Genomic DNA, 10,698 nt, shown 5'->3' with positions numbered 1-10,698 from the left:
AGCTTGAACATCTGGAAGTTCTCAGTCCACATACTGTGGAAGCCTGGCTTGAAGAATTTTGAGCATTACTTTGCTGGCATGTGAGATGAGTGCATCGTGCTGTAGTTTGAATATTCTTTGGCATTGCCTTTCTTTGGGGTTGGAATGAAAACTGACCTTTCCCAGTCCTGTGGCCACTGCTGAGTTTTCCAAATTTGCTGGCATATTGAGTGCAGAACTTTCACAGCATCATCTTTTAGGATTTGAAATAGCTCAATTGGAATTTCATCACCTCCACTTGCTTTGTTCATAGTGATGCTTCCTAAGGCCCATTTGACTTTGCATTCCAGGGTGTCAGGTTCTAGCTGAGTGATCGCACCATCATGGTTATCTGGGTCATGAAGATCTTTTTTGTATAGTTCTTCTGTGTATTCTTGCCACCTCTTCTTAATATCTTCTGCTTCTGTCAGGTCCCTACCATTTCTGCCCTTTATTGAGCCCATCTTTGCATGAAATGTTCCCTTTGTATCTCTAATTTTCTTGAAGTTATCTCTAGTCTTTCCCATTCTGTTGTTTTCCTCTATTTCTTTGCATTTATCACTGAGGAAGGCTTTCTTATCTCTCCTTGCTATTCTTTGGAACTCTGCATTCAAATGGGTATATCTTTCCTTTTCTCCTTTGCCTTTAGCTTCTTTTCTTTTCTCAGCTATTTGTAAGGCCTCCTCAGACAACCATTTTGCCTTTTGCATTTTTTTTCCCCCGTGGGGCTGGTCTTGATCACTGCCTCTTGTACAATGTCAGGAACCTCTGACCACAGTTCTTCAGGCACTTGTCTATCACATCTAATCCCTTGAATCTGTTTGTCACTTCTATTGTATAAGGGATTTGATAGGTCATATCTGAATGGTTTAGTGGTTTTTCCTACTTTCTTGAATTTAAATCTGAATTTTGCAATAATGAGTTCATGCTCTGAGCTGTCTACAGTACTCATGCTTTCTCATTGTGTCAGCCTGCTCTCCATTCTTTAAGTTCCTTCTCAAATTGTCGAAAGTATCTAGCTGGGAATCAGATACCTTGGGTTCAAATTCTGGCTCTGATAGTTCAGTGTAAGCTGGGGTGAGTCACTTAATGTCTTTGTACTTTGGTTTCATCTTCTATAAAATGAGTACAGTGTTTTATAAAGATTAATTGAGTAGTATAAATAAGGCATTTAGAACAATGCCTGACACATAAGGAGCAATATAAATGTTGGCTTGCATCATTATTATAATTATCTGTCAAGAAGCCAAACCAAATCCCAGAAGCTGAAAAGGATTTCTCCATTCTCTGAATAATTCGATTTGTCTTTTGTAAAATGTGTCTTTTTTTGCCTGTTTGCATAGTTATCATACCTTCCTGGTCAATGCTTGTGGTAGGCTGAATAATGGCCTCCCACATGTTCACATTCTAATCCCTGGAACCTATTAATGTTGCCTCCTCTGACTTTGCAGATGTGATTAAGTTAAGGATCTTGAGATGGAGAGATTATCCTGGATTGGCCAAGTGGGTTCACATATAATCACAAATGTCCTTAAAAGAAGGAGGCAGTGGGAGATTTTTACTGTAGAAGAGGAAGTGTGAGATATGACCATGACAGCAAGAAATTAGAATCACTTGAAGAAGATGTCCTGAGCCAAAGAATGCAGGTGGCCTCCAGAAGCTAGGAAAGGCAAGGAATTTGATTCTCCTTTAGGGACTCCTAAAAGAGGACTTCCTTGGTGGCTCAGTCGGTAAAGCGTCTGCCTACAATCCGGGAGACCCAGGTTCAATCTCCCTGGGTTAGGAAGGTCCCCTGGAGAAGGAAATGGCAACCAACTCCAGTCCTCTTGCCTGGAAAATCCCATGGATGGAGGAGCCTGGTAGGCTACAGTCCTTGGGGTCCCAAAGAGCCAGACACGACTGAGTGATTTCACTCACTTAGGGACTCCAGAAGGAATCATACCCTGCTGATCCTTTGACTTTAGACCAGTAAAAATGCTTTTGGGTATCTGGGCTCCAATTTGTGCTGCTATAAACCATCAAGTTTGTGATAATGTGTTATAACAGCCATAAGAAATTAATGCAATGCCAGGTCAGTCCTCCCAAGGCAAAACCCTGTGTCTTTATAGATCTGATCACACTCTGAGGCTTAAGTAGGCTGAGCAGTTCTTATCAAGGACCAGTACACAGGTATCAGAGGATAAACAAGTCTTCTATCTGCTCACAGTTTAGTAACCTGTGAAGGTAAGTTTTGTAGTGATGCTTCCTAAGGCCCACTTGACTTCACATTCTAGGATGTCGGCTCTAGGTGAGTGATTGCACCATTGTGATTATCTGGGTTGTGATCTTTTTTGTACAGTTCTTCTGTGTATTCTTGCCACCTCTTCGTAATATCTTCTGCTTCTGTTAGTTCCATACCATTTCTGTCCCTTATTAAGCCCATCTGTGCATGAAATGTTCCCTTGGTATCTCTAATTTTCTTCAAGAGAACTCTTATCAAGAGAATTGTTTTCCTCTATTTCTTTGCACAGATCACTGAGGAAGGCTTTCTTATCTCTCCTTGCTATTCTTTGGAACTCTGCATTCAAATGGGTATATCTTCCCTTTTCTCCTTTGCTTTTGGCTTCTCTTCTTTTCATGGATATTTGTAAGGCTTCCTCAGACTGTCATTTTGCTTTCATGCATTTCTTTTTCTTGGGGATGGTCTTGATCCCTCTCTCCTGTACAATGTCGCGAACCTCCATTCATAGATCATCAGGCACTCTGTCTACCAGATCTAGTCCCTTAAACCCATTTGTCACTTCCACTGTATAATCACTAGGGATTTGATTTTAGGTCATACCTGAATGGTTTAGTGGTTTTCCATACTTTCTTCAATTTAAGTCTGAATTTGGCAATAAGGAGTTCATGATCTGAGGGCCTTAGGAAGCATCACTACGAACAAAGCTATTAGAGGTGATGGAATTCCAGTTGAGTTATTTCAAATCCTAAAAGATTATGCTGTGAAAGTGCTGCACTCCATATGCCAGCAAATTTGGAAAATTCCGCAGTGGCCACAGGACTGGAAAAGGTCAGTTTTCATTGCAATTCCTAAGAAAGGCAATGCCAAAGAATGCCCAAACTACCTCACAATTGTACTCATTTCACACACTAGCAAAGTAATGCTCAAAATTCTTCAAGCCAGGCTTTAACAATATGTGAAGCGTGAACTTCCAGATGTTCAAGGTGGTTTTAGAAAAGGCAGAGGAACCAGAGATCAAATTGCCAACATCTGCTGGATCATTGAAAAAGCAAGAGTTCCAGAAAAACATCTATTTCCACTTTATTGACTATGCCAAAGCCTTTGACTGTGTGGATCACAATAAACTGTGGAAAATTCATCAAGAGATGGGAATACCAGACCACCTGACCTGCCTCTTGAGAAACCTGTATGCAGGTCAGGAAGCAACAGTTCGAACTGGACATGGAAGAACAGACTGGTTCCAAATAGGAAAAGGAGTACATCAAGGCTGTATATTGTCACCCTGCTTATTTAACTTATATGCAGAGTGCATCATGAAAAATGCTGGGCTGGAGGAAGCACAAGCTGGAATCACGACTGCTGGAGAAATCTCAATAACCTCAGATATGCAGATGATATCACCCTTATGGCAGAAAGTGAAGAAGAACTAAAGAGCCTCTTGATGAAAGTGAAAGAGGAGAGCGAAAAAGTTGGCTTAAAGCTCAACATTCAGAAAACAAAGATCTCTGCATCTGGTCCCATCACTTCATGGCAAATAGATGGAGAAACAGTGGAAATAGTGGCAGACATTATTTTTAGGCTCTCCAAAATCACTGCAGATGGTGACTTCAGCCATGAAATTAAAAGACGCTTACTCCTTGGAAGAAAAGTTGTGACCAACCTAGATAGCATATTAAAAAGCAGAGACATTACTTTACCAACAAAGGTCCATCTAGTCAAGGCTTTGGTTTTTTCAGTAGTCATGTATGGATGTGATAGTTCGACTATAAAGAAAGCTGAGTGCTGAAGAATTAATGCTTTTGAACTGTGGTGTTGGAGAAGACTCTTGAGAGTCCCTTGGACTGCAAGGAGATCCAACCAGTCCATCTTAAAGGAGATCAGTCCTGAATGTTCATTGGAAGGACTGATGTTGAAGCTGAAACTCTATTACTTTGGCCACCTGATGCAAAGAGCTGATTCATTTGAAAAGACCCTGATGCTGGGAAAGATTGAAGGCAGGAGGCGAAGGGGATGACAGAGGATGAGATGGTTGGATGGCATCACTGACTCAACGGACATGAGTTTGGGTAGACTCCAGGAGTTTGTGATAGACAGGGAAGCCTAGTGTGCTGCAGTCCATGGGGTCGCAAAGGGTCGGACACGACTGAGCAACTGAACTGAACTTAACTGAGGATAAGGTGTTGAGGCTGCTGACAGAGATCTATATCAATACATACTATGTTTTTTCAGTAGAAGAGGAGGAAACCAGATCAGAACTGAAAATAGAGTCAGTGTCTGAATCATGACAAGACAACGAACCTAGATCCAGCTATACCTGAAGCTAGAGTCTCGACTTCCTAAACAGAGGAGTGATAAATTTCCCTTTCACTTAGGACTTTTTGAGACGGACCTCATTAATCTTTACCCAGAGAGTTCTGACTAATGTAAAGGCTTAAACTTTATGTTGCTAAGATTTATACATGGGGTGCAGTTAAAAAATTGAGTGGCATTTAAAGTTTTACTATAAATTCTGTGATAAAGCTTGATGGAATAAATTGATCTTGATCAAATCCAATATTCTACTAAAGAGTATCCTTTTACCTTATCTTGGCTTAGAGGTTTTATATATGCTAACTAGAAACATAACACTGGAGAGAGGCTTTCCATAATGCAGCTCTTTTATCATTTTGAAGGTATTACGATGAAATTTGATATATTTTTTCAGATCCCAGGAAGCCTTTGATTTGCTATTTCCTAGCCAAGTGACCTGGAACAAGCAATTTAAGTCTTTTATCTTTAAAGTAGAGACAAATAGTATTTAACCTGAAGATTGCTATCAGGATTAGAGATAACATCTTAAGAGACTTAATATGCAATTTGTTGCTGTAGTTTGGTTGCTCAGTCATGTACAGCTCTTTGCAACCCCATGGACTGCAGCTTGCCAGGCATCCCTATCCTTTAATATGCAATAGGCTTCCAATATATTGTATTCTTGTTTATAACAATAACAGCTAACATTTAATGAATATTTATTATATGCCAGTCATTGTGGTTAGAACTTTTCATTCAATATCCATTTAATCTTCCCCCAAACTTTATGAAATAAGGGCATTATTATCCCCATCTTAGAGATGAGGAACCTGAAGAAGAAAAAAGAAGATTAAAAAACTTGGGGAACATAGCTAGGGAGAGTCAGAGCTGCAGTGAAAATCTAGGTGTGTCTGACTCTAGAAGTAGCCTTTATAACCACAAGTCTATATCTCCTCTGTGGATGTTAGTTAGCCATGTTATTGTTAACATTAATGCTAATATTCTTATTGGCATTGCTTTAAGGCTCTAAGTTCCTTAGAGAAGCAGATTCTATGACAGAATTCTTAATAAGCAATGGCCTTTTCTTATCTGGGAAGTTTTTACTTCACACCCTACTTTATGAAATGACATAACCAGGAAACATCTCTCCAGTGGTTTATATTAAACAAGACAAAACAAAAAACTGTGCAATAAATGTCTCAATAAGATTAAATACTTCAGTTGAAACTGCCTTCCTTGAGTTCAACAGCTTTAGATTATGAGTCACCAGAGAAAGATTCCAGAGAAACATCTCCATCCAAGAGAGTCAGCTCCCCACTCCAACCAAAAAAGAAGAATAGCTGTAATAAGTGGACCAAAAAATGCCCCCTCCTACAACTTCATGATTTTATGTTTACCATCACACAGAGTAAGGATGAGGAAAAATTGTCTCCAATGTTTTGTTTTTGCCCATAGAAGTCAGAATAGAATGAGTTTATAAATAGGAAGCAAAAAAGCACTGTTCTTTTAAACAATTTAATCAAAGATTTATAAAACTGAGGCATTTTGCATCGAAGTCCCTGTCCAAAAAGAGAAGGGACGAACACTGATGTAAGCCAAGCTGTGTTGCAAAGAATATGGGCATTATATAATACTTTTTTTGGCCAGAGAAACATACAGGACCGAAGCCAGTGATCTTTATGACTAATGGGGGATGTCAGGTAAAAAGATGAGTGAGGGCAGGCTGGTTTTAGAACACAATGCAAATATGGCCAAGTTTCTTTTCTAGTTAAAATGCTCTCATGCTCTGGAAAAATAAGGTCATGTATCGTACTGCTTAGATGGGTTGACTTTGGGCCATATATTAGTTTGCTTAGGTTGCCATAACAAGTACTACACAGTGGGTGAATTAAAAACAGAAGTTTATCGTTTTGCAATTCTAGAGGCCAGAAGTCCAAGAAGGTGTGTCGGCAGGGTTGGTGGCTTCTGAGGGTAATGAGGCAAAATCTCTTCCATGCCTGCATCCTTACTTCTACTGGTTTATTGACAATATTTGGTGTTCCCTTGGCTTGTAATTTCTGACTTCACGTTCACATGATATTTCACTGTGTGCACATTTTTGCCCAGTCTGCTCCAGTGTAGCCTCATCTTAACTAATTACCTCTGCAGTCATTCTATTTCCATATAAGGCCATATTCTGAGATACTGGGGGTTAGGATTTCAGCATGTGAATTTGTGGGACTTAAAATTTTCTGTTGGCTAAATGTCTGTGTTCTTCTCCCATTCTTATGTTGAATCCTTAACCCTCATATGATGACATTTGAGTTGGGCCTTTGGGAGGTAATTAGGCTTAGATGAGGTCATAGGATTGGCACTCATTAGGAAAGAAGGGCCAGAGCTCTTTCTCTCCATCCTGCGAGGCTACAGCAAGAGAGTGTACCTCTGCAAACCAGGACGAGGGTTCTTTCTGGAAACTGAGTTGGCTGGCACCTTGATTTTGAATCTCTCTGCCTTCAGAACTTTGAGAAATAAATGGTTATTGTTTAAACTACTCAACCTATGGTGTTTTTGTCATTGTAACTTCACCTAACTTAGCCATAATTCAATCCATAAGAAGTCCTAACTGCTTGGATCCAAACTTTGGCCCTGTATTCAGTTTAGTGTTACTTTAGACAAGCTACTTTGTGCTTTTTTTAAAAAACTTAATTTCCTTGTGGATAGTACCAATGCCTACAATCACGTAAAGCTGAAAGGAATTAACAAACGCTTAGGATGGTGTTTGGTGTATGGTGAGGGTTTGTCATTAGCCTTCCTTCTCAGGATGATATGCACATTCTTTGTTATGCATTCTCAGATTTGGCTGTCACTCACTTCTCCAGTCTCATCTCCCTCTTCTTCACCCCACCTAACTGAAGCTGCACCAGATTGCCCGCAGTTCCTTAAAAATCTCCCATGGATTTTTATCCCTCATGCCTTTGCAGAAGTTGTTGTTTTTGCTTGAGGTGTTTTCCTCATGACCCTGTTTCTAACTTTCAAGGCAAGATCAAATGTTACTAGTTCTGTGAAGCTATCTATTCTCAATGTGTTTAGGCAGCTAGGTCTGCTGTCTTCAGTAAACTAATAGTATTAATGAACCCATGGGGGTTAAATCCCATTCACCTGACTTCACTAATCAAGGTCATTTTAAGACTTGCTTGTCCTTCAGGCAGCTAAATAAGATGTTTGCCTGAGTTATTTTCTAGAAACTTGGAGTCAGCTGTGTCTAGTTTGAGCCAAGCCAGTCAAGACTGGATAGGACCACTGGCCTTTCAATTCAGCATGCGTGAGTGTTCACTCAGTGACCTTTTGAACTGGCAGAATGACCAGTACTGCACCTTATTCCAATAACCTTTCCTTGCTCCCCATGCCTCAGACCTGCCACTTCATGATTCGTGTCCCATAAATATCCCAAACCCTTTGCCTTCTGGGAAAAGTCATGCCTTCTGGAAAAAAGTCACCCACCACAAAATTCATGAGTTTATATTATTTCCATTTAAGAGATAGGTATACCTAGAATTTCCTACTTCGATTTACTAGTATGAATTATGTCAATTCATCTGAACCAATGAATTATTTCATTAGGGGTAAAACAACAGCAGAACCATGAATGAAATTGCTGGAGGAGTCCTTAGCTGTGAGGAAGAAACAGTATCCAGAAAGTTATAAGATTCAGGAACTTGGTCTGATAGGAGGTTGAATAATTTCCCCAAGGTCTTGCAACAAATTAGTGGAGGAACAATGATTAAAATTATTCACATCTATCTGTAGAATTACTTCTGACTAGGAATTCTAAATCACAGAAGGACCATTCTGGTCACCTGTACCCTGTATTGTTAGGAGCCTTGCCTGATTTTCAAGTTTTCACACCTATAAATCACAGAATCTCAGGGTTGAAAGGTTGCCTCAGACGGGTTGTCTCATGTAATTATTCCTCCACCCATGCATGGATATTCTTTGTAACATTCTTGTCCAATTATTCTGAAGGCCTCAAAGAGGCTATGTGGTGGAATTGAGAACATTGTCTCTGAAACCAGAAGATTGAGTTCAAATATCAACTTCAACACTACTGTTGCATGTTCTTTGACAATGGGTTTAGCATTTATGCCTTGGTTTCCTAATCTGTAAAAGGATTGTAATAACATTATTTTTTTTCAAAGCAATATTTGTTTTGCACTTATGTGCAGGCCCTCTTCTAAGTTTTTTTCTATTTACCAGCACATTTATTCTATTAATATTTCTATGAGGTAGGGAGTATTGTTTTATTGTTTTCAATTACAGAAACTGAGGCATAGGAAAGTTCAATATCTTGTCCTAGATTATATAATTACATAGTGATAGTGCTGGGATTCAAACACGTGCAGTCTGACTTTAGAGTTTATACACCATCTACCATGTTCTACACCTCCTTGCTGCTCTTGTGTGTGTGTGAAAGTTGCTCAGTCATGTCTGACTCTTTGCAATCCTATGGAGTGTCCATGGAATTCTCCAGGCCAGAATACTAGAGTGGGTAGCCTTTCCTTTCTCCAGGGGATCTTCCCAATTCAGGGATCGAACCCAGGTCTCCCCCATTGCAGGCGCATTCTTTACCAGCTGTCTTGGGAAGAGCAAATGATAAAGTATATGTAAAGCAGTTACCACAGGTCCTGGCACACCCTAAATCTTAGTAAATATCAGTGCTGCTGCCCTGACTCTCCTCCCACTTCCAGTCTTCTTCCTAATAGCCATGAAGCCAGAGTCATAAACTCCTCAATTTATGAATGCTGTGAGAAAAGAGGGAAGCCTGCTCCATTTCCTAATACTGCTTCATGGTCTAGAAGAGGGACCTTGTATACAGGCAGGACTTCTCAATGCCCAACATCCCACCCACACCACCACACCCCCCCACTACTAAAGTGGCCTGATTGGGATAAGACTCCCTCTTTTTGATGGGAAGTAAGAAAGTGGTTGAGAGAAAGAACACTTCTTGATAGAGCAAGCTGAATTTATGATAAAACTTACTGTATTAGTATCACTGATATCTGTATCTTTTAAATATTGGGCATAAATAATGATAATACAAGACTAGAAAGATTAATATTGTTAAGAGGTCCATACAGCATAAAGCAATATACAGATTCAATGAAATCCATATCAAAATCCAATGGCATCTTTCACAAAAATAGAACAAATGATTCTAAAATTTGTATGGAACCACATCAAAAATCTGAGTAACCAAAGCAGTCTTAAGAACAAAGCTGAAAGCTTCATGTTTCCTGATTTAAAACTGTGTTACAAAGCTGTAGTAATCAAACCAGTATGGTCTCAGCTGTTTTGAATAGACACATCAATGTCTAGATCAGTGGAATAGTATACAGAACCCAGATACAAAATCATGCATAGATGGTCAACTAATTTATAACAAAGGAGCCAAAATATACAATGAGGAAAAACAGATTCTTCAGTAAATGATGTTGTGATAATTTTTTTGAACTTGACACTGAAAGTAAAGGCAACAAAAGCATAGATAAGCAATTGGGACTACATTGAACTAAAAATCTCTGAAGAGCAAAGAAAACCAACAAAAATGAAAAGGACACCTATTAAGTGAGAGGAAATACTTGAACATCATATATTGGTAAGGGGTTGGTGCAGTCACTAGGGAAAATAGCATGGAAATTCTTCAAAAACTTAAAAACAGAACTCACGTGTGTTCCCAGCAATTCCACTTCTGGATATTTATCTGAAAAAAATGAAAACCCTTAACTTGAAAAGGATCCCTGAACCCTATGTTCATTGCAGCATTATTTGCAATAGCTAAGACATGGAAACAAACTAAGTGTCTATTAATGGATGGATAAAGAAAGTGTAACTAATGTATCTCTTTATAGATACAGGAATATTATTCAATCATATAAAAGGATATCTGGTCATTTGTGACAAAATGGATGAGGCATTATGCTACATGGAGAAAGTCAGAGAAAAATAGTGTATTATATCATATGTGAAATCTAAACAAGAAATAAGCAAACAAACAAAAAGCAAAGGCAAACCAAACTCATAAGTAGAGAGAACAGATTAGTGGCTGCCAGGGGTAGGGGGTGGGCAGTGGGTAAAATGAGTTAAGGGAGTCAAAAGTTACAAACTTACAGTTATAAACAAGTCATGGGGATATA

Source organism: Muntiacus reevesi, chromosome 1 (genome assembly GCF_963930625.1).
Source record: "Muntiacus reevesi chromosome 1, mMunRee1.1, whole genome shotgun sequence".
NCBI classification, from domain to species: domain Eukaryota; kingdom Metazoa; phylum Chordata; class Mammalia; order Artiodactyla; family Cervidae; genus Muntiacus; species Muntiacus reevesi.
This window is presented reverse-complemented; position numbering follows the sequence as displayed.